The sequence below is a fragment of the Benincasa hispida genome, chromosome 12, assembly GCF_027475165.1.
Source record: "Benincasa hispida cultivar pf3 chromosome 12, pf3_genome.v1.1, whole genome shotgun sequence".
Taxonomy (NCBI): domain Eukaryota; kingdom Viridiplantae; phylum Streptophyta; class Magnoliopsida; order Cucurbitales; family Cucurbitaceae; genus Benincasa; species Benincasa hispida.
In genome coordinates this window covers 71,008,789-71,030,485 of record NC_143489.1, presented here as the reverse complement: position 1 = coordinate 71,030,485, position 21,697 = coordinate 71,008,789, and the positions used below count along the sequence as shown (strand labels likewise).

At 31.5% G+C, this 21,697-nt stretch overlaps 1 pseudogene across 1 annotated transcript; it reads right to left on the bottom strand.

Moving 5' to 3' along the window:
- Positions 1-16,935: 16,935 nt before the first annotated feature.
- Positions 16,936-18,553, bottom strand: LOC120067789 (phloretin 4'-O-glucosyltransferase pseudogene; annotated as a pseudogene). The gene has a single exon (XR_016525447.1). The product of XR_016525447.1 is annotated as a phloretin 4'-O-glucosyltransferase pseudogene (transcript).
- Between the last annotated feature and the right edge of the window lie 3,144 nt (positions 18,554-21,697).

Below are 21,697 nucleotides of genomic sequence, written 5' to 3'. Positions count from 1 at the left end.
ACCTCTACTGCATCATGAACGGCCTCTAGAAAACCTCGACGATGTCGAGTTGAGTCTGACACCACCAACAAGACGACCTTGGTATTCTCGGTGAAGAATCTAGAGGGTGGGCTCTGTTCGGACTTGGTATGAGGCAGACGAATGGAGGAACGAACGATCGCATACACAACTGGGCAAGTGGGAGAAGTCGAAGACCTATCATATAGGTCAATGCCCAATCATTTAGATAAAACTATGCGATCGTCTAGCAAAAGCTATTTAGCTTGATTTGTCGCCTACAGACTCTAGATGATCGTGTACCTTGGGTCAGTGATCGTCTAGAAAATCTATGCGATCGTTTAGTAAACATTGCATGATCGTTTAGCTCATACCTGCATGATCATTTAGCTCGCCCAGCCGTCGTTTAGTAAATCTATATTTACTTGACGACTTCCGTGAGTTTCTTTTCGCCGGAGAGAAAACTCAAATTCTTTTTTCAAAATTTTGCAAAAACTTCTTTTTCAAAATAGGAAACCAATTCCTTTTAAACTCACGGTTACCATGATCCAATAACCATCCGCTACTTTGGTTATTTAAAAGAAAAAATATTAATTATCTAATAATTAATATTATTATAAACATAAATGATAACCAACTTATCAACTATATTTATAACCTATAGTTTTAATATTTCATCTCATGAAACATATAAACCATAGTTCTTTTTCTATTCCATGGTACGTAATGTAAATCTCATTTATATCAATCCTCCACTAGATGTATCTTATACATCATACTGATTATATAATATATAATCAAAATACCTATTGTCAATTTGAACATTTCAAATCAACACCAAGAACTGATCCTCAATAGAATCCAAGCTACCAAGGGGACCTCATGGACCTGTAGATCCGAAGCTCCAACGGTACGTAAATAACTGACTAAACTCTTTAGTCATGGGATCTACCATCCGTTAACTGCCAGGTGCTCTATTAAAGACCGACAGCTAAACTCTTCTCACTACAAATATGTGTCCATCTTAACCAATCAGTAGTGCGATAACCCTTCAAAGATCACTCGTAAGTACAGCTGGGCCAATAACCGTTATGCCCCTGTAGTTACATCTGTCTCCTTAAGTATCACTGATCCCTCTAATGAACATAAGTCATAGTCCTACTATGACTGAGTCTTCTCTTCCAAAGAGAAATTATGGCCACTATGTTCAAGCCCTGGAATCAACCCTTAAGGGAGCAATCTCTCTGTTTATCCCTACTTTGGGAAATGAGTGAATTTCATCTTGTGGATTGAGTTCCCAGCTCCCAGATCAGACAAGTCCCCAAAAAGGTAGGCATGTTGAGTTAGCAATCTGACCACTCTCACTCATACTAATCAAAGAACCGCCCTCAAAAGCAGAAGTTCCCAAAACACTCAGGATTGAGGTCATGTCACCTATGGTCGTTTAGGTCAGATGCAAGTCTCTAGTATCAACGGCGTTATATACAGAGTCTAGTCATCTCGTGGTCCAGGTCTTATACAAACTCTTTGTATAGGACACCCCCGCTCCACATCTCCACTGAATGGTCAGGATCTACCATCTATAGTAGTTTACAACACTTGCAAACCTCTACAAAGCAGACCGTATCCATAGTGTCACCAGGATCAAGTATCCACTTTAATCCTTATACTACATACCGATTTAGGTTATCACCTAAGGCCTGATCCACTTGTATATCATATATACATGCTTAAGTTCACATAAGATAACCAAGAAGCTTTGTTTATTGGATATGAATAAATACCAGAATTAAATAACACTTATTTTATTCTTTGAACAATGTGTATCTTTACAAAACAACGAGACTCCAGGAGAATTAGGACACCAATCCCAACAATCTAGACATCAACGCCTGTTGTCTGACTCTGTTCATCGCATGCAGCTGGGTGTCATCTGATGGTTGGGATCGTACCATCGAGGGTTGGAACATCGGGGGCTAGAACATCAAATTCGGTTACGGCTTCATGAGCGGCTGGAACATCATGTGCGACTGGAACTTCCCAGGCGGCTGGAGCTCGAGCACCAGCGGCTGGGCATTGCATGCGTCTGTCTAGGCTTCAACATCGATGGCTAGGATCGATGCATGCAGCTCGAACTCGACCGAGATCTTCTGGGCATCAACACCGGCAGCTAGAATCGACGAGTGCGGCTCGGACTCGACGAAGATCTGCTGGGTTTTTCGATCGTCTCCATAGGCGGCTGACCCGTGCGATCCAACCTGTTCGTGCGGCTGACTAGGGCCTGAATCAGCAGATCCGTGCAATCCGAAGCTTGATCCATGCGGCTTGTTAATGGTTGATCCAATCATCTTCTGAAACCGGGGCATCATCATCCGAAAATACCGTTCCATGGCTATTTTAATGTCAACTTTGATTTATGTGTTCTAGTGCCAGATTGCCCTTGCAATTCTCCTGTTGGGTTTTCCTCAATGGTGCCCAGGGTTTCATCTTGCTCTGATACCATGATAAAAAGTAAATAGAAGAGAAAATGGCACACACTTGTTACGTGAAAAACCCTAGTACAGAGAGAAAAAACCACGATACAGAGAACTTTTATTATAATAATGTGATACAAAGTAATGCCCAGAGGCTACAGTTTAAATAGAAAAAGATGAAATCCTAAGGTATACATAAAAAGACAAAAATGCCCCTAGGGCAAATATTCTATTTTCAACAGGAACGAGAGGTGGTTTCTTCTTCGAACATAAAGAAAACAAAGTGTTTGTATCGATAAACTCTACTTTTCTAGAAGAAGACCACACGAGGGAGCACAAGCCCCGTAGAAAAGTTGTGTTGAATGAACTTTCCACAGAAACTACTGAACCTTCAACAAGAGTTGTTGAAGAACCCAACACCTCAAAAAGAGTTGTTGAAGTTGGATCATCTAATAAGTCAAATCCACCACAAGTGTTGAGGAAACCTCGATGCAGTGGGAAGGTTGCGAACCCACCTATCTGTTACATGGGTTTAACAGAAATCCTAGCTATAGTAGTTAATAGAGATGTTGAGGATCCATTGTCTTACAAGAAGGCAATGGAGGATGTTGACAAAGATGAGTGGATCAAAGCTATAGATCTTGAAATGGAGTCAATGTACTTCAATTCGGTTTGGGATCATGTAGATCTACCTGATGGGGTTAAACCTATAGGTTGCAAATGGATCTACAAGAGAAAACATGGTGTTGTTGAGAAGGTGAAAATCTCTAAGGCTAGACTAGTGGCAAAGAGTTATACCCAGGTTGGGGGAGTCGACTATTAAGAGACTTTCTCACCTATTGTCATGTTAAAGCCTATCTGGATCCTCTTGTCCGTTGCTTCATATTATGATTATGAGATTTGGCAAATGGACATCAAAACTACCTTTCTGAATGTCAATCTTAAGGAGACCATCTACATGGAGTAACTTGAGGGATTCATCACTCAAGGTTAAGAGCAAAAGGTTTGTAGGCTAAATCGGTTCATTTATGGACTGAAGTAGGCTTCTCAATCTTGGAACATAAGGTTTGATACTACAATAAAATCTTATAGATTTGATCAAAATGTTGATGAGTCTTGTGTATACAAGAGGATCATCAACAATTCAGTAGCTTTCTTGGTGTTATATGTAGATGATATCCTACTCATTGGGAATGATGTATGTCTATTGACTGAAGTTAAGAACTGGCTGACGACCCAATTCCAAATGAAAGATTTGGGAGAGACTTAGTTTGTTATGGGAATTCAGATCTTTAAATATCGAAAGAACAAAATGCTAGCTCTGTCTCAAGCATTCAATGCAAAACTCCAAGAGAGGCTTACTCCAAGGAAGCGTAATTCATCATAAACCAAATCATGTCTAACATAGTTCGATTTCTCCTTTTTGATACACCATTCTACTGAGGTGCACCAAGTGCTGAGAGTTAGGATACAATTACATATTCTATCAAATAGTATTGGAATGTCAGATCCATAAACTCTCTACCTTGATCAGATCAAAATGTCTTAATTGTTCTATTTAATGCATTTTTCAACTTCAGCCTTGAATTCTTTGTGTTGGAGTTGATGCCCTAAATCATGTAGGGTCCTATAGTTTGTAATTGTAATGTACAAACATTTTATTTATGTAATAAAATATGTGATAATTTATTTCAAAATTAGTTGCATTAACCACAAATCAATAAACTAACATCCAATATTATATTGTAGCTTAAACATGTATGTAGAGACATACGGGTGGATCACATTTAAGTGATAACCTAAATGGTCTGTAGTAGATGGATAAGGCTGGATACCTTATCTTAGTGACACTATGAGTATGACCCGCTTTGTAGATGTTACAATTGCTATAAAGTATTACAAATGATCCGATCCTGATCATTCATGTGGAGACATATGAGCGGGAATATTCTATAGAAAAATGTTTGTATAAGACCGAACCACGAATGTTGAGTTTTATTATATAACGTTGTTCATAATAGAGACTTACATTTCACTGGGATGACCATAGGTAACATTACTTGGATCATAAGTGAGTTGTGAACTCCTACCCATGAGGGCGGTCCTTTGATTTGTATGGGTGAGAGTGGCTAGATTGTCGACTCAATAAGCCTGCCATTTTGGGGATTCGTCTTATTAGAGAGCTGGGAACATAGCTACACAAGAAGAAATTCATTCCTTCCCTAATGTCGGGGCAAATAGATAAATTGCTCCCTTAATGGCTGATTCCGGGGCTTGAATAATGCGGTGCCACACTCTCTCCTGGCCGAGCGGGGTATAGTCTTAGTTGGACTATGATTTATTGTTCATTAGAGTTATCAGTGGTACTTAAGGAATTAGATGTAACTACAGGGGCAAAACGATAATTTTGGCTCAATTGTACTTACGAGCAATTTATGAAGGGTCATCATACTATTGATTGGTTATATTCAATGGACACAGAAATACATTTGTAGTGTGAAGAGTGCAACTGTCGGTCTTTAGTGGAGTGCCCCATAGTTAACGGATGGTGAATAATTTAATTAAAGAGTTTAATTAATTATTCATGAACTTGTTAGAGCTTCAAGCTACAGGTCCATGAGGTCCCCTCGGTAGCTCAATGAGAATAAATGAGAATCAGTTTTTGGATTAATTTGAATTGTTCAAATTAATTGAGGAAATTAATTATATATGATATAATTAATTTAATTTTAATTATATGTGATATAATTACAATAATGTATTTGATACATTATAATATTAATTATTTATGAGAAGAAATAAATATTTGAATATGATTCAAATGTTAATTATATGAATTGGATTCATATTGTTAAATTTAATATAAATGTGATTTATATTAAATGTCATTGGTGAGAGAAAAGAAACTATAGGTTATATTGTATTTGATACAATAAATAAACTATAGGTTATATGTTATATCAAGTTATATTTGATATAACATATAGTTTAATATATATATTATATGATAAAGTGTTTATCATATAAATATATATATTAAATTATTTATTAAAATAAATTAAGTTTTTTAATTTAATTTATTGTATTTTATTAATTTTGAATTAATTAATGGGAGAGAGTTGTAACTCCCTCCCCGTCTTTCCTCTTCTGATCGTGTGAATGGTGAGGTAGTTGAGTCTTCTTCTTCCTGCAAAAAGAAACAGAAGTGAGAATATGGTAGATTTTTTTTTCTGTGATTTTGTTTCAGAGAAATTTCCATCCTCTTCCTCTCTTCTCTCAATCAATTCCATTCCCTCACAAAATCCAAAATAGCCAGAGCTCATACCTCTTGCATTCTTTGCTTGAAAATATTAAGGTTTCCTAGTGGTGGTGCCCAATTGGCCTTACAAATTGTACATGTTTTTCACAATGAAAAGGAAATGTGAAGATTTTGTATTCTTCAAGGGTAAGTCTTCTCCTTCCCTTTCTCTTTTCTAATTTCTTATGCATGCTTTATTGTCTTCTTAAATGCATAGTTGTTGTTATGTTTACTGTAAAATTAATGTTCTATAAAATATTGGAAATTGGGACAATTTGCTTTCGCTACAGGCCCTTCAGAGGGATCCTTCAAATTAAGCTAAACTCCTCACCTTAACTTCATCGCATGGCCTTACAGCCACTTAAGCCTTTCCTGGTCAGCACATACTTCTACCCATCGTCATATCCTCTGAGCAATACCTTCAATGCATGATCTTTTGTTGCCTCATTTATCAACCTAACCCTTAACATTGGCATACGAGGTTGGTCGCATACTTCTCTCATACCACGTTCTTATACTTAGCCATAACGTCCCCTTCTTGGACCTCTGGCCACGTAGTTCAACAGAGCTGGCCGCATGGTGTCTCATAACTCCAACACATGGAGTCCTTTACTTTCTCTAAGGGTTAACTTCTTTCTACTTCACCTGAGAGCTCAACATTCCACACATAGCATATTTTCTTGACTTTTTTCCAACTTGCCATTATTTAAACTTCTCAAACTCTCTATGCGTCGACTGCTCTTACAACCCGAGCGCATATACTCTTAACGCTTAGAAAATTTTCCTTCTCTTAATATTACAACCACCTCATTCATTAAACATACTTAGCTTACTTTTGCATTAATGTTAATACACATCTTTAAAACATAATTAAGAAAACTTAAACTTAATTAACTAATAAAACAAGTTCAAGGGTTTACACATATCATAACATCGGGGGAATATATTACAAGCACGAGTAGAGATGTTCATTCAGACGCACAGAGACCCACCACGAATGGGGCAGGGAATCCCCTATTGGATGGGGAATGGGGGAGGGAGTGGGGGTAACTTTTTTCTCGTTGACTAAGCGGGAACAGGGATGGAGACTATATTCCCCATCCTCGTCTTCGGCTCTATCCCCGCCCTGCCCTGATGAATATAATATATATTTATATAATAATAATAACAATAATAATAATAAGTATTATTATTATTATTATTATTATTATTATTATTATTATTATTATTATCACAACTACTACAAAATGATATTCTATTTACATAAACAAAATATGAGTTTATTATTATTATTATTATTATTTATATACACTTTACAAAAATTGTGGTAAAAAAATTGTCATTTTTTAAATTTCATTTCAATTTTTTTGTACTTTAATACATTTCTGAGTTATTTTAACAATTAAGACTTTCTTCCTTAAGACCATAAATGTTGTAGTATTTAAATGAAAGGTCAGACTATGATATTGTAATATTTAATTTTAACTTTTAGAAATTATAGGATTAAATTACATTTTTGCACATATAATAGTATTATTTTTATTAGAAAAAATTATAGTATTTTCTTTGAATAAAAAAATATATTAAAAATAACACATTCGATATATAATTTTATTTGGTTGAGAATAAAGTTAAGCATTGCTAAAAATGAATATATTGAAAAAACGAATGAAAAAATTTTCTCCCCAGGAATCCGGTCCCCACATGGAATTTCGTGGGGACGGGGAATGAAATAAGGGGACGGGGATGGGGAAGGCTTCCCCGTCCCCACCTCACCCTGTCCTGTAGGCATCTCTAGACACGAATGATACCTAATTAGAAGTGTATTACATGTCAAAATACCTGAGATATATATATTAAATAAACAATAGAATATAAGATATATATATCTGTTGAATGAGAAATTTTGGACTAATCAGAAGTTGCCACGTCATTTACTAAATTAATGACGAAATTCCAAATCATTAAATTTGGGCCCAATTAGGAGTTGACATATGTCCCGAATTGAAGTTGAAGACAAATTTTGATGACGCCACGTAGTTTTATCATGACCGTTGAATTAGATAAGATTAATTTGGCCCAATTTGATATTATTATTTGGGTCAAAGTTAAATAAGCCCAAAAATAGGTTGAATTTGATCTAAATGTCAAATCAGGCCTAAATTTGATTAATTGGGCCAAAGGCCAGACCCATGGACCAACCAAGCCTAAATCCAACTAATTGAGCCCAAAAGTCAGGCCCAAGGATCAATCAAGCCTAAGCCTAAGAAGCTCACTCGAGAGCCCTATAAATAGAGGAGCTCTCTTCATTTGTGGAGGTCAGCAATTCTGCATTCCAGAGAGCTTAGAGGAAATTCTTTACAATCGAAAGACCTTTTGACTCCTGAAGCTGACCACACTTGAAGACTAAAGTCCTTTGAAGATACAAGCATTCTAAAGACTGAACCTTTAAAAATACAAGCATTATGATCACACTTGAAGATTGAAGTTCTTTGAAGATACAAGCATTTTGAAGGTTGAAGTCCTTTGAAAATACAAGCATTCTGAACATGCTTGAAGATTGAAGTTATTTGAAGATACAAGCATTCTGAACACGCTTGAAGACTGAAGTCCTTTGAAGATACAAGCATTCTTCCAAGACTCAAAGCTCAAGAACATCCACACGCTTTGCTTCTATACATCAAGCGTACGCATTCAACCGAGAGAGAACCAGAAAACTATATCCCCACGAGCGAAGTGGGGCCTGCATGAAGGAGTCAGATGCTTCTTCTATTCTTTTATTCTTTTTCTTGGCGTAGCTAGGCCATCCTGGACTTGAACCAGAGACCTCATCCATGAAGTAAATTATTGCACCTACGGTCCAACCAATTGGGAGAGAATCAATAGATTCCTTTTCGAGAGCGATTCATCCTTCCCGAACGCAGCATACAACTCTTCGTTGTACTGCGCTCTCTAAGTGTGCTTATTCTCCCCTTCTTCCTTACCATGACAAGTCTTTGTGAAATAAATTCGATGAGAAGAAAAAAGAAGGCGTTGAGGATCAAGCACTAGAGATCGAACCACATCGCATCAAATTAACATCAACATCAACACCAACTTAAGTTCAACTCCACGAAACAAGTTTCTCCGGAAGCCTTGTGTGAACACTAATCCTCCAAGAAGATCATCAAGACCAAAGGTCGATCAGCCAAGAAGATCAACAAGCCCAAAGGTCGATCGTCCTAAAAGATCAACAAGCCCAAAAGTCGATCATCCAAGAAGATCAACCAGCTTAAAAACTATAGTTTATTTTGAAAGTATCAAAATATTATGTATTAGAGATTGTACTCACTTTCCACAAAATTAATACAAATACAAAGTTCAAGTTTCACAAAATAAATTTCTCTTGAAATCTCGTGCGAACAATACCAAATAATTAATGAAATATATTACATGAAAACAAATAAGACGTCGTAAACTAACAAGCTCGCATGAAATGCTTGATAAGTGGTTATATTTGCAAATGTCTGAGACAATGTTCTAAGGTATATTGACATACATATCATAACATCAGTGAATATATTATAGACATGAGTGATACTTAATTAGAAGTGCATACATATCAGAATACCTGGAATATACATACCAAATAAACAATGGAATATTTATATGAAAACAAAGGAGACGTCGTAAAACAAAAAGCTGCCATGAAATGGAAAATAAAATCATATTAAATACATTTTCTCTCTATTTGAAAAATAGAAAAAAATTACAATAAATGCATTTTCTCTCTCCAATTGAAAATGAAAAAAAAAATTATATTAAATACATTTTCTCTCTCGATTATTAAGATAGTTTCGTAAATAGGAAAACATATATAAAAATTGGATATAAAGAAGGGTATAATTGTTCGAAATTAATATTAGAATTCGTCTTTAAAAAAATTCAAATTTTAAGATACTTATGAAATATAGGCTTATAATGTTTTGATTAATCTTGTATATGTTCTTGGACTTAGTTGACTTTGGGCCTGACGTTTGAGTTTGGGCTTATTTACTTTGAAGCACCAATTCCTTTCAATAGGCTTTGGTTATTTTAATTTGGGGCAACTACACATGTGGGACAAATTTGGACCCAATATTACAAAAGAATCTAATAGTTTCTAATTTTACAAATACGTCTAATTTATAGGTTAATTTTAAAAATAACGTAGTTTTTTTTAATGACAAAAATAAGGTAGTGACGATTTTTTTTTTTTTTTTTTTTAAAGAAAAGGATGTTTAGAAATAAATTCATGATTTAGGGTTCAACTGAAAACTATTGACAATTTTGAGTGGTTTGATTGTTGATAGAAATCATGTACCGGATACACGATTTTCATTCAATTATACCTCGTATACGAGTTTGTTTTTTTCTTTTTCTTTTTTTTTTTTTTTGTTCTTTTTAAATATTAATGTTGCCTAAGATTTAAAAAGATACATTTTCTATAATTCTTTAAACCTTTGAAATTTCCTTTTTACTCTCTCCAAAGATAATTGATTAATTTAAGGGTTGTTTTCGAATGCAGAAACTTATTTACATATACATTAAAATGTCACTATCTATCAATAATAGGCACTGATAGACATCTAGATATCGATAGATGTCTATCAGTATCTGTCACTAATATACAATGACATTTTGCTATATTTGAAAATTTTTACAGCAACTTTTTCATTTAAAATAATTATCCTTAATTTTTACATAATATATACAATTCTTCATTTAATTCCTACAAAAATATTTATTAAGGTTGACAAAAAAATTTGCGAGCACCCCCGATCAAAGCGGGAAATCCGCGATTTGACCGGAGATGGGGTCAAATCGAGGACACAAAATGAGTCCCCGATCGAGGATAGGACGGAGACGGGAAGGGTATCCCCATTCTATCTCCGACCTCAACCCATCTTGAATATATTTTTTTAATTATTATTTAATATCTATCTATACATATATATATATATATATATAATTATTTTTTAATTATTTATTATTACTCTTATATATATATATATATATATATATATAACAATAGGTTAGCTACTGTTATTATTTTTATATAACAGTAGCTTAACATACTGCTTTTATTAATTTTTTTTTAAAATTTAGTTTTATAATATAATTAAATTTTAACTTTATATTAAATTTATAATAAAAAACATAACTTTTTAATTATTAATTTAAATACATAAAACAATAATAGTGATTTGTTGTCTAAAATATTTAGAACTTCAATATAAATATAAAATTCTTAATTAATTTTAAATAAATAATTAATTAAAAATAAAAATATAAACGAAATTTTTTTTCTTATGAGGACCCAATCTTGGACAGGGATTCTCTCTGACCCGGACTTTGACTTCCCAAAACGGAAAATTGAGGTGGGAATGAGAATTACAAATCCCCACTAGGATGGGATGGGGAATACATCCCAACCCCACCTACCCTGTTGTCAATCCTAATATTTATTATAATGAATTTTCATTTTCAATTTGGAAGAACTAAAAAAAATAGAGAAAAAACTTTTAAAAGTATAATAGATTTTTTTTTTTTTTTCAATTTGAAGGATTACTTGCATGCATAAAAAGATTAAACAGTATTCATTATACATCAATTGAATAGATTCATTATATGTCATTAATATTGCGAAAATTAAAAAAAAAATGACATAGGGAAGGGAAAAAAAACACCATTTATGCTAGAGAGGAAAATATGTATTTTGAGAATTCTTTTAACGGGAATTAAAAAAAAAAAGAAAAGAAAAAGAAAAGCAGACAAGATATTTCCATAAATGGTTGGCTGATTGAAAATTTTTGTGGTTTTGTAATATTCCCACCAAAAATTAAAATCTAACAGAAATTAAGGGGGGGAAACCTGCCTTTCTTGTGCCTTCCAAATTATGAGCTTCCAATTTAATAATAAAAATAATAATAACTAATTTAATAAAGGTATTTTGGTAAGCTGTAAATTAAGGGGGAAAAAAAGAAAATTCATGAAACAAAAATGAAGTTATTCGAGTATTTTTTAAAATATATCCTACATTTTAGTCCATTTGACACAAGTTCTCTTTTTCAGTTTTGGCCATCAATTTTTAGCGAGGATAAAGACAAATCTATGTCTATCATCTAAATCTATAATATATTAAAAAGTGAAGATGTTAGAAAAATTTTTTTGGACACTTTCGTTCCTTCCGTAATTTATTAATTTACAAAATATGCAATTTAATTAATCAATAGTTATCAATATAGTACATAATTAATTAATTATTAACAATCAATCATAAGTGTAATTGAGACTCAAAGATTGTAATGTAAAAGGTTTCTCCTACAATAAAGATCTTTTCTTTATTAATTCAAAAATGAAAATTTAATAGTTTTAGCATTTGAAAAAGTTTTGCAACATTTAACTTCTATTAATATAAAGATGAGTATTTTATCATTATTCTTCACCACCTAAAACATAAACATTTCTTTTTTTTTTTCCAAACGCATTGTTCTTCAAGTCTCTTCAATCTTCAACACGTCTCAAAATGTTGGTAGATTTGAGTTACAAATGAATTATATAAGAATGTTTATCTACCCATGGTTAGAAAGAAACAAATATTTGGTGAAAAATAAAAAAAACAAGTGGTCTATCTATTTTGAGGAATGTGTATAGTTACCGTCTTGAATAAGGTTGGCAAAATTTTTCATGGGCTCCGTTTCCGACCCCGACCCCGACCCCAACCCCTCCCTGATTAGATTTTTAATATATATATATATGTATTAAGTATTTTGACTTTGGGCTGATTAGATAAATAGAAAATTTTAAATTTTCATTTGGATAAAAAGCAACAACTTTTTAAAATTGTAAAAATAGTAAAATAGATTATAAAATTAGAAAATAATGATTAGCAATTGTCAAAACTAACCCACATAGAAGTCTAAAAGTGTGAGAGTTTCAAAACCATTTGAAAACAATAAATATACTCTACTTAGATAACTATTACACAATAAACAATGCATTTTGATAAAGTATTTAATCTACATATACAAGAAATAAACTGTTTTCTTCAATATATACTTGCTTCTAAAAAGTAAACCTACTCTAGTGGGAATATAAGATTGAAAGGAATCGAAATCTTGGAAATCAACAATTTCAGTGTTGCACTCAAGGGTTGGGAAGAATGATCAATGTCTGCTAATTCATTATTCAAATACAATATATTTCCATTGTTCAGGGTAATAGATGAGACATGGTCAATCACTACACATAAATCAATTTAGGGTGACTCTGATAAAACTGACATCAACCACAAAATATCTTTATCTTCAATAATCCTAATAAGATTCAAATTGGCAGAACCAATCTGTTACATTGATATAGTTAACTCACCAGACGGAAAAAGTTTACTTTGGATATATTTCAAAAATTGTTGAAATCGTGAATTTGATGGAATGTGCACCTCAAATTTTCGAAAATCATGGTAGTGAGAATTCTCATCCCATCGACCATCAATGAGAAGTCTAATCTATTGTAAAGTCATAGCAAAAACAGTAGCTTGTTAAAGAAACTACAACAAAACCACCTAAATCGATTAACACTTTCTTTTTTCTAAGTCGTTAAAATAATAGCAAAAACAGTATATAAAACTAATTTATTTTCTTGCTTACCTTTTTTGGGATACTTTGTCTTTCTAATTGTTCTATTATAAATAGTATATTATTATTTTATGGGTAATTGTTTTAAATTGTAAAATTGCTGAAAATATTTTCAAGTATAGTAAAATATCATTATCTACTAGTAATAGACCGTGATAGATTGCAATAGACATCTATCACTAATATTAATAGATGTCTATCGTGGTTTATTACTATAGATAGTAAAATTTACTATATTTATAAATAAGTTGATTCATTTTTCTTTTATTTTAAAACAACCCTTATCTTATTGAAAAATGATTATTGGAAAAGTAATAGATTGATCTATTATATTCTTATGTTCTTTGGCTGAATAAAAATCATGTAATCTTATGCCTAAAGAACATTTTAATCAATTATAAATGGTAAATCAATTAATTATTAACAATATAATAAAAAATAAAAATGTTGTAATTAAGAACAAAATTGATGGAAAACAAAATGTTTTATTACTTCATTTACAAAGAATTTAAAGAATTTTCTTTATTTATAAGAATAAACTTTTTGTATAATAATAAATCAAATAGTTAAATTCATTAAATTTCAATTATATAATCCTCTAGAATTTTTAATTAAAAACAAAGTAACTAGAAAAGTTAATGGTTCGAAATTGGAAAATAATTTTAAAAATCATTCCAAAAGAAATATATATTTTTTTTCTTTTGTAAAAAAAAATGAGGAGAACTACATATATATATATTTTTAAGAGAATTTTCGAAAATAGAAAAATAAATAACACTATTTACAAAAAAAATAGAAAAATTTTAATCTTCTTTGATTAAGATTGCTAGAGGTTGATAGAAGTTTATCCGCGATAGAAATTTATTGAAATCTATCATTAATAGACGCCGATAGAAGTTGATTAGTGTATGTATTTTTTTCTATTTCTGTAAATAGTTTAACGTTTTTTTATATATGTGAAAATTTTTCTATTTTTAATTTACATTAAAACAATAAAATGTAACCTAAAATTTATTAAGAATCTGGTATGAATAGATTAACATGATTTCAATAAACCTAAGAAGATTTTATAAATGAAATGTGAAAAGTTAGAATAAATTAATCGTTAATTTAAATTTTTATATAATTATATTTAATTATAACATAGGAAACTTTCCTATGTTAAATGTTTTTACAATTTGTTTTTCATTTTCATTAGCTCTAACATTTTTTTATTATATTCATTTTCACAATTTGAAAGATTTATTTAAAGAAAATTATAAAATTAAAGCATGTGAACTATAAAAAGAATTGACCAATTAAAGAAAATACATATCTTAGATATTATGTTTCTGTCATTATAAAAAATTTCATATAATTATTTATATATAAATCAAAGCTAACTCTAGATATTTGTAAATTTAAAATTTTAACATATTTTTGTTAATAATAATGATGATTTATAATATTATATTTTTAGATTTACACTATATATTGATCATAAAAATAAGTTTATTGAGTTATAATATGTAGTAATTTATAATAAATAATAATGTGGTTCCTTATTATAATAGAAAATAAAGTAAAAATACTATTACGTGCATCATATGTAGTAACAGAGCAGTTAAATAAAAATGTATATTATTATAACAATATTAATTTTTACTTGAAAATTAAATAATAAATATATTTCTATAAATGAAAATTAGTAATTAAATTAATAAAAAAATTATTTGTAAATAAGTTACGTTAAAATTGTATTTCCATAAGCCATAACATAGTAATATATTATAAAAACATATAAAATGACTCTTCAGTAATTTTTAAGTAAATCTATTAAATAATATTTTATTTGAATTATTAGGAAAAAAATATCTATTTTGATTTTTAATTAAAACATACATGCATTGCACATGGTAAAATACTGGTTAACTTTAAATCTAATCACTGAGAGCATGTTTGTGACAAGAAGTTGGTTATTATAATTCTAGGTTATTATAGTTGGATTATAATAGTTTGTGTTTGAGATGTAGATTATTTTAGGATTAAATAATATGTATTTGAGGTGTAAACTATCTTAGTTTAAGAAGAAAATAATAAATATTATAGCAAATTATAAAAGAAAAAATATGAATGTAAAATAGTAAAAACTATAACAAATAGTAAATAATACATGAAGATTTTGTGTTGACTATAGTTAATTGAGGACTACAAAACAATATTTACGGTAGCAATGTCCTTATTCCATAAGTGACACAATTTGATTGGACTAGCTGACATAATGCAATAAACAAGTGGCAATATTTGATTGGTCAAAATTTCATTTCTATCGATATAATAGGAACACACCTATAATTTTATAATAGTTCACAAATCTATTGTTACATATTTATTGTTCAATATGGATGTTTACAAATACTTTTGAAACCGATAAAGTCACTTTGTCATGTTGAACATCATTTTTAAAAAGGCATGCCTTTATTTATTCAAAATCATTTCCAATATTTGATTTTATACTTTTTGCACAAATTTCCATGTAATTAAAATGAATTTTGAAGGATTAAAATCATATGGTGAAGTAGTTTTGAATATGATAAAATTGATTTTTTAATCATTTAAATATCATTTTCAATCGAAGTTGACTTGAAACAATAATTGTGACTATCATAATAAAGCATGTAGATTAGAAAAAATAATGGGTGGTATGAGATATCAAAATATCTCATAAATTTGGAAACAAAAATGTACGCATTCCTATGAGTGAGCAACAATAATTGAAAAATCGAGTTGGCAGACAAAAATCAATCGAAATGAATTCACGTGGTCGATTTAATGGTATAAGTCGATCGGTAAACAAGCTCAAAAAAGATTGAAATCAACAAAATCAATTAATAGTGAAGAAAAAAAATTAGAACTCTAAACGCACCACAGTCTTCTTCACATTATTTTATCGAAAAGAATTAAACTTGTTTGTTTGTCATCTTGTACCCTCCTCCTCTTTTCTTCCATTTTTTTTCTTTTATCTTATCTTTTCCGCCATGCTTTCCAATCCTCTCCCCCCTTCTTATCTTCTTAGTCTTCTCTTCTCCATTTTTACATCTTAATTCTGGTAGCCCTTTTTCACTTTTTCTTTCTTTATTCTCACCAATATTCTTATTTTCCTATTTAGTTTGCCTAACATTTTGATGTTTAGTTCCTTGAGTACACAAATCGACCAAAATCGATCGACAAGTGTGGTCTCACTCCAAGATTAAGAAACATGGATCATATTAAAAAATCGATAAATTGACGATTGACGATTGACGTTGATTTGAGCCCGTAACTAACACTAACGGACCCATGCTCGTTCTACACATTTCACAACTTTCCAATTCTAGTGCAATACTTTCTTAGTGATGGGACATCAATGTAGTCCAAAACCTTGTGATTGGTCATAAGAGTGTCATACATCCACAAGACATATTATCCCACAGTATTCTTTATCAAAAGAAATTCAATAATCTCAAAAAATTGATTGCCACACGCAATATTGTAATGAAAGACCAACAATATATATTATTGTTTAAAAAGGTTGACCCACTTTATAATAAAAAATGATACATGATCTCCATCAACTCTTGGCAATAATTATTTTCATCGTTGGCAAATTAAAGTTCATCAATAAAACCCCTGATATTGAGGTAGGAAGAACCTCCCTTAGTGGTAGCTTTCTTGGCCAATTCCTTCCATTTCTGGGCATTTCTTCTAAAACTTTCCCCTTCATCTCCCTTCCCCATTACCATTTCCAAGCATCTCTTGATCTCTCCTCTCTCAACGATGCCATTTTCATTCACTCTCAACTTCACACCACTCTTTGACAAGTCCTCAATAATCTTGGCATTGGTCCCTTGGTCCGTCCACTGTGGAAACGCCACCACCGGCACCCCGCACACGAGGCTTTCCATCGAAGAATTCCACCCGCAATGCGTCAAGAAACACCCAGTTGCCGGGTTCGACAAGACCTCCAATTGTGAACACCATGCAACTATCTTTCCTTTGGCCTCAAGCTCATCTAGGCAGCTCAACATGTCTCTTTCATTCCCATGAGCCATTTTCCTCATCACCCACAAAAATTCCCCACCATAATCCAACAACCCTCTCCCAATCTCCTCCAATTGTGCCTTCGATACTGTGGCAATGCTCCCAAACGACACGTACACTAAAGAAGATTTCGCCTTTGAATTTAGCCATGAGAAATATTTAGATTCATCCAAACTATAAGATGGACCGTAACTGTTGGGTGCAGCTTTGAACATACCCAAGTTTTTTTTATTATTGAGTTGTTCGATGTCTTTAGTGGGCAACACGGGCCCAATGGGGATTAAATTCCCCATGTTATTAGCTCTCAAAACGTCGTGTTCAAGCTCGTTGAAGGTATTGATCAAAATTTTCAATTGGGGTTCTTGTTTGAGGACATGGAAGTGGGATTCAAAGAGTTTTAGAACAAAAGAGTTGGAGTTTGTTGGGTCGCATAAGGAAGGAAGTTGTTTAGAGTTCAATGAAGGGAGGCCAGGCAAGTTAATGTTAACGCAAGGATAAGAGAAGGAATTTTGAATAAGGTCTCTATAGCCATTGAAGAAATGATAGTAAATGGCGAAAACGGCGGCGGATTGGTTCCAAAAGAGAGCGGTGGGGAGGTTGAAAGAGCGGGCGACGTCGGCCATCCATGGAGTGAGCAAAGAGTAAAGAACGAAAGAGAATGGTTTTCCATTGGCTTTGGAATTGAGGATGATATCATGGATGGCTTTGAAGGCTTGGCACTCGAATTGGGAGAGGAATGGAACAACGTCGTTGCCGGGTTTGAAACCATCGTCTTGGCCGTCAGAGAAGAAGGCGAAGGAGAGGCGTGGGGAGGAGGGGAGTTTCGGGACACGCTGGAGGACGGAGGCGGAGGTGGCGAACGTCACGTGAACGCCGCTGTGGGAGAGGATGTTGGCTAAGTGGAGGCCTGGGTTGAAGTGGCCGTGTGTGGCTAATGCTACGAATAGGACGTGAGGTTCCATCATGGAAAAGATAAAATTCTTCTTAGCTCTTTTTTAGTTCTTGGAGGTCTTGGATGATTTCTCCCATTTTTATAATGAGAAATCTTGAGTACAAATGCAAAAGCAATGTTTCTTTCTATGGCAATATATGGTGGCAAAATGAAACTCCTAATTAAGGGAATATGTTAATGACACACATAATTACAAAATGTCCTGTAATTGTTCAATTTGATTTTGATTTCTTTTCGCTTCACACTTACAAACAGATTTCATACGAATAAAAATATTGTCTCTCACTTATATATTCATTATCTTACATTTTACATCTAAGTCCAGTGTGAGACTTTAATTACATTTTCAATAATTATCCTCCTCTCAAAATGTATGACTTGAGTCTACCCTAAAGTAGCCATCAATTTGTCTAACTCTTATCCAAGTCAATTAAGGCAGACTACATCGAACCTCAACCATGAATCACCAGCCATGACTTTTTTTTAGGGTCAATTTTTTTGTTCAATACTCTAAGATTCTATAAGTCATAGGTATAGGGGCATAACTTTGATACTACTTGTTAAAAACGAAATACCTCCACAAACCCTCATGGCTTTACTTCTAATTTCACTAAGAAAGACTTATATCAATGAAAATATTGTCCCTCGCTTGTATATCCACAATCTTCTCCTTTACTTAATCAATATAGGACAAACAAACAAACGAATATTAAAAAGAAAATCTCAAACTTAAATTATTGTGAATGCCCTTTAATTTAATTGCTTAAAAAACAAAATTTAAACACTTGAAAAGTTATTAAGCCTAACATGCCCATATACTTGTCTAATAAGTTGTTTTACTTTTAATTCTATTTAATAGTTTCTTCTTCCTTTTTATGAACTTTTACATATGCATTTGATATAAATATAAAAAGTTCATTGAGAACCAATAAAGACGTGGTTCGAGGACTATCGAAACCTAAAAATTGGAGAGCATGTGAGTGGTTTTTTAATAGAAAAAAGGTAAATGAATGAATCAAGGCTATGCAATAAATGACAAATCATGATTATATGAACAAATTTTAAACAATCAGTAGTTAACTATCTATATTAACGAAATGTTCATTGATAGAAATTTCAAAATTAAGCGTGCTTGACTTAAACTAATGCCTTTTTGGATTATCCTTTGAAAATTTCTTAAAAAGCATGTGACATAAATATCCAAACATGTTGAAAGAAATCATTCTAGAACACGTTTTTAATGATTCAAAATTAATTTAATATTTAATTTTACACTTTTCAATTCAATAATCATATCTCATCATAATCAGTTATGAATGACTGAAAACACATTTGAGATTGATAAAAATATTTTTAACTATTTCAGAACCACTTCCGAACATGACAAAAATCACATGGAAAATATGAATTAAAGATAAATTATAAAATAAATTTCGAATATATATGAGAGGATAATACTTTAACTACTTTTTTTTCTTTTCCTTGTCGACGAACAGAAGGATAATAATTATTTATCAAATCTGCATCATATAATATGGAACGCACGTTGTATCTCCCATGTCCAATAATTGTTATGGGATATAGGTATTTTTGCTCATGTTTTGTGAGGAAAAAGATAAAGGGGCAAGAATTTTTTAGGATGTGGGAATTTATTCGTGAATATTTTTAGTGGTTCTCTTCAAATTATAACAAGCAAAATTGAAAAAAAGAATAATAAATAAACAAAATAAAGATGTTTATTCCCTCGTTTATATAGTTGTTAAAAATGATTGGTGATATTTTCTCATCAACTCAAAATATTTATTAGCTTCAATTTTCTTTTAAACGTTTTGAATTTTTAACTTTGTGGTAATCATTAATTAGGCTTTGTGATAATATATGGTTTTAGAATATTGTGCTTGTTTTTATCTAATTTCTATATAATATTCTCTTTTTTTTTTTAGTTTTGTTGGATAATTATTTGGTTTTTTATTTTTAGTTTAAAAATTAAACTTGTGAATATTACTTCATATATTGATTTCTTTGTTTTGTTGTCTATTTTTTAAAAATATCTTATAAAATTAAGCTAAGATTTGAAAATTAATCAAATTATTCTTTTAAGGGAATAGTTTTTGTTTTTGAAATTTACTTTAGAATTCAAGTGCTTAGATAGAAGTAGTAAAAATTATTGTAAAGAAATTGTAAGAAATCAAACATAAATTTCAAATACCAAAAATAAAAAATAAAATAAACTGATTATTAAATGAGACATAAGGTGATGTTGAATTCTAAAACAAAATAAATGTTTAATTAGAACCTCTTTTTATTACTTTTTAAAACTCAGTCTTGATTTTAGGAAATTGAGTATGAATCCAAACGTTTCTCATACATTAAAAACAAATAATAATAAAAGATAAAAATCATTGTGAAGCAATGGTGAAAAAATAGATATAATTTACAAAAATTAATAATCAAAAGCGAGATGGTTACAAAATAAGGACTAAATAATTATCCAAACGGTCTAAATAAGTAATAGCAAGTCATCAAACAACTTACTTTCGTTGCATTTGACACCATTTTACCATTTAAGATAACTCCAAAGGCTTTAAATAACTTAGAAAAAGTTGCTCAAGTCTACTCTCCAAATTGGATCGATGGACAACCAAAATATATACGAATTACTATTATTTGAAGCAAAAATTACTTCGATTCCTTATATATGTAAATTGTTATTTGGTTGCTATTATAACTGTATATTCCTGAAACTTATATATTATTCATAGATCTATGAATTGGTTTATTTATAATAGTTTTACTAATAACCACTATGATTGACCTAGTAGTAAATTGAGAACTAAAAAATTATGTGTTTAATCCATGGTGACCAATTTTTTGCTATTGAATAATATATTACGAGTTTTCTTGACATTTAAATATTGTAAGACTGGATATATTATCCTGTTGAATTAATCGAGATGGCTGGATATAAAAAAAAATTGGAGAATCCTAGGGTAAAAATAAATATAGTGTAACAAGTTAATAAAAACAAAATTTAATGCATCCACACATGCATAAGTTAGGTATGAGATTTGTTTTTTTTTTCTTTTCTCTTTTTTTCACACAATGGACAGAAAGTGGCAATCAAAGAAAAGGGAAAGTTGTTGAAACAGAACAAAGAGGGGAATTACCTCATCACCTACGTAGGCAGAGTTCGTCAGCCTGATGACGTATAGCAAATGGAAAGTGTAGAACTGCCTAGAGAGGTGGGAAAATTTGAAAT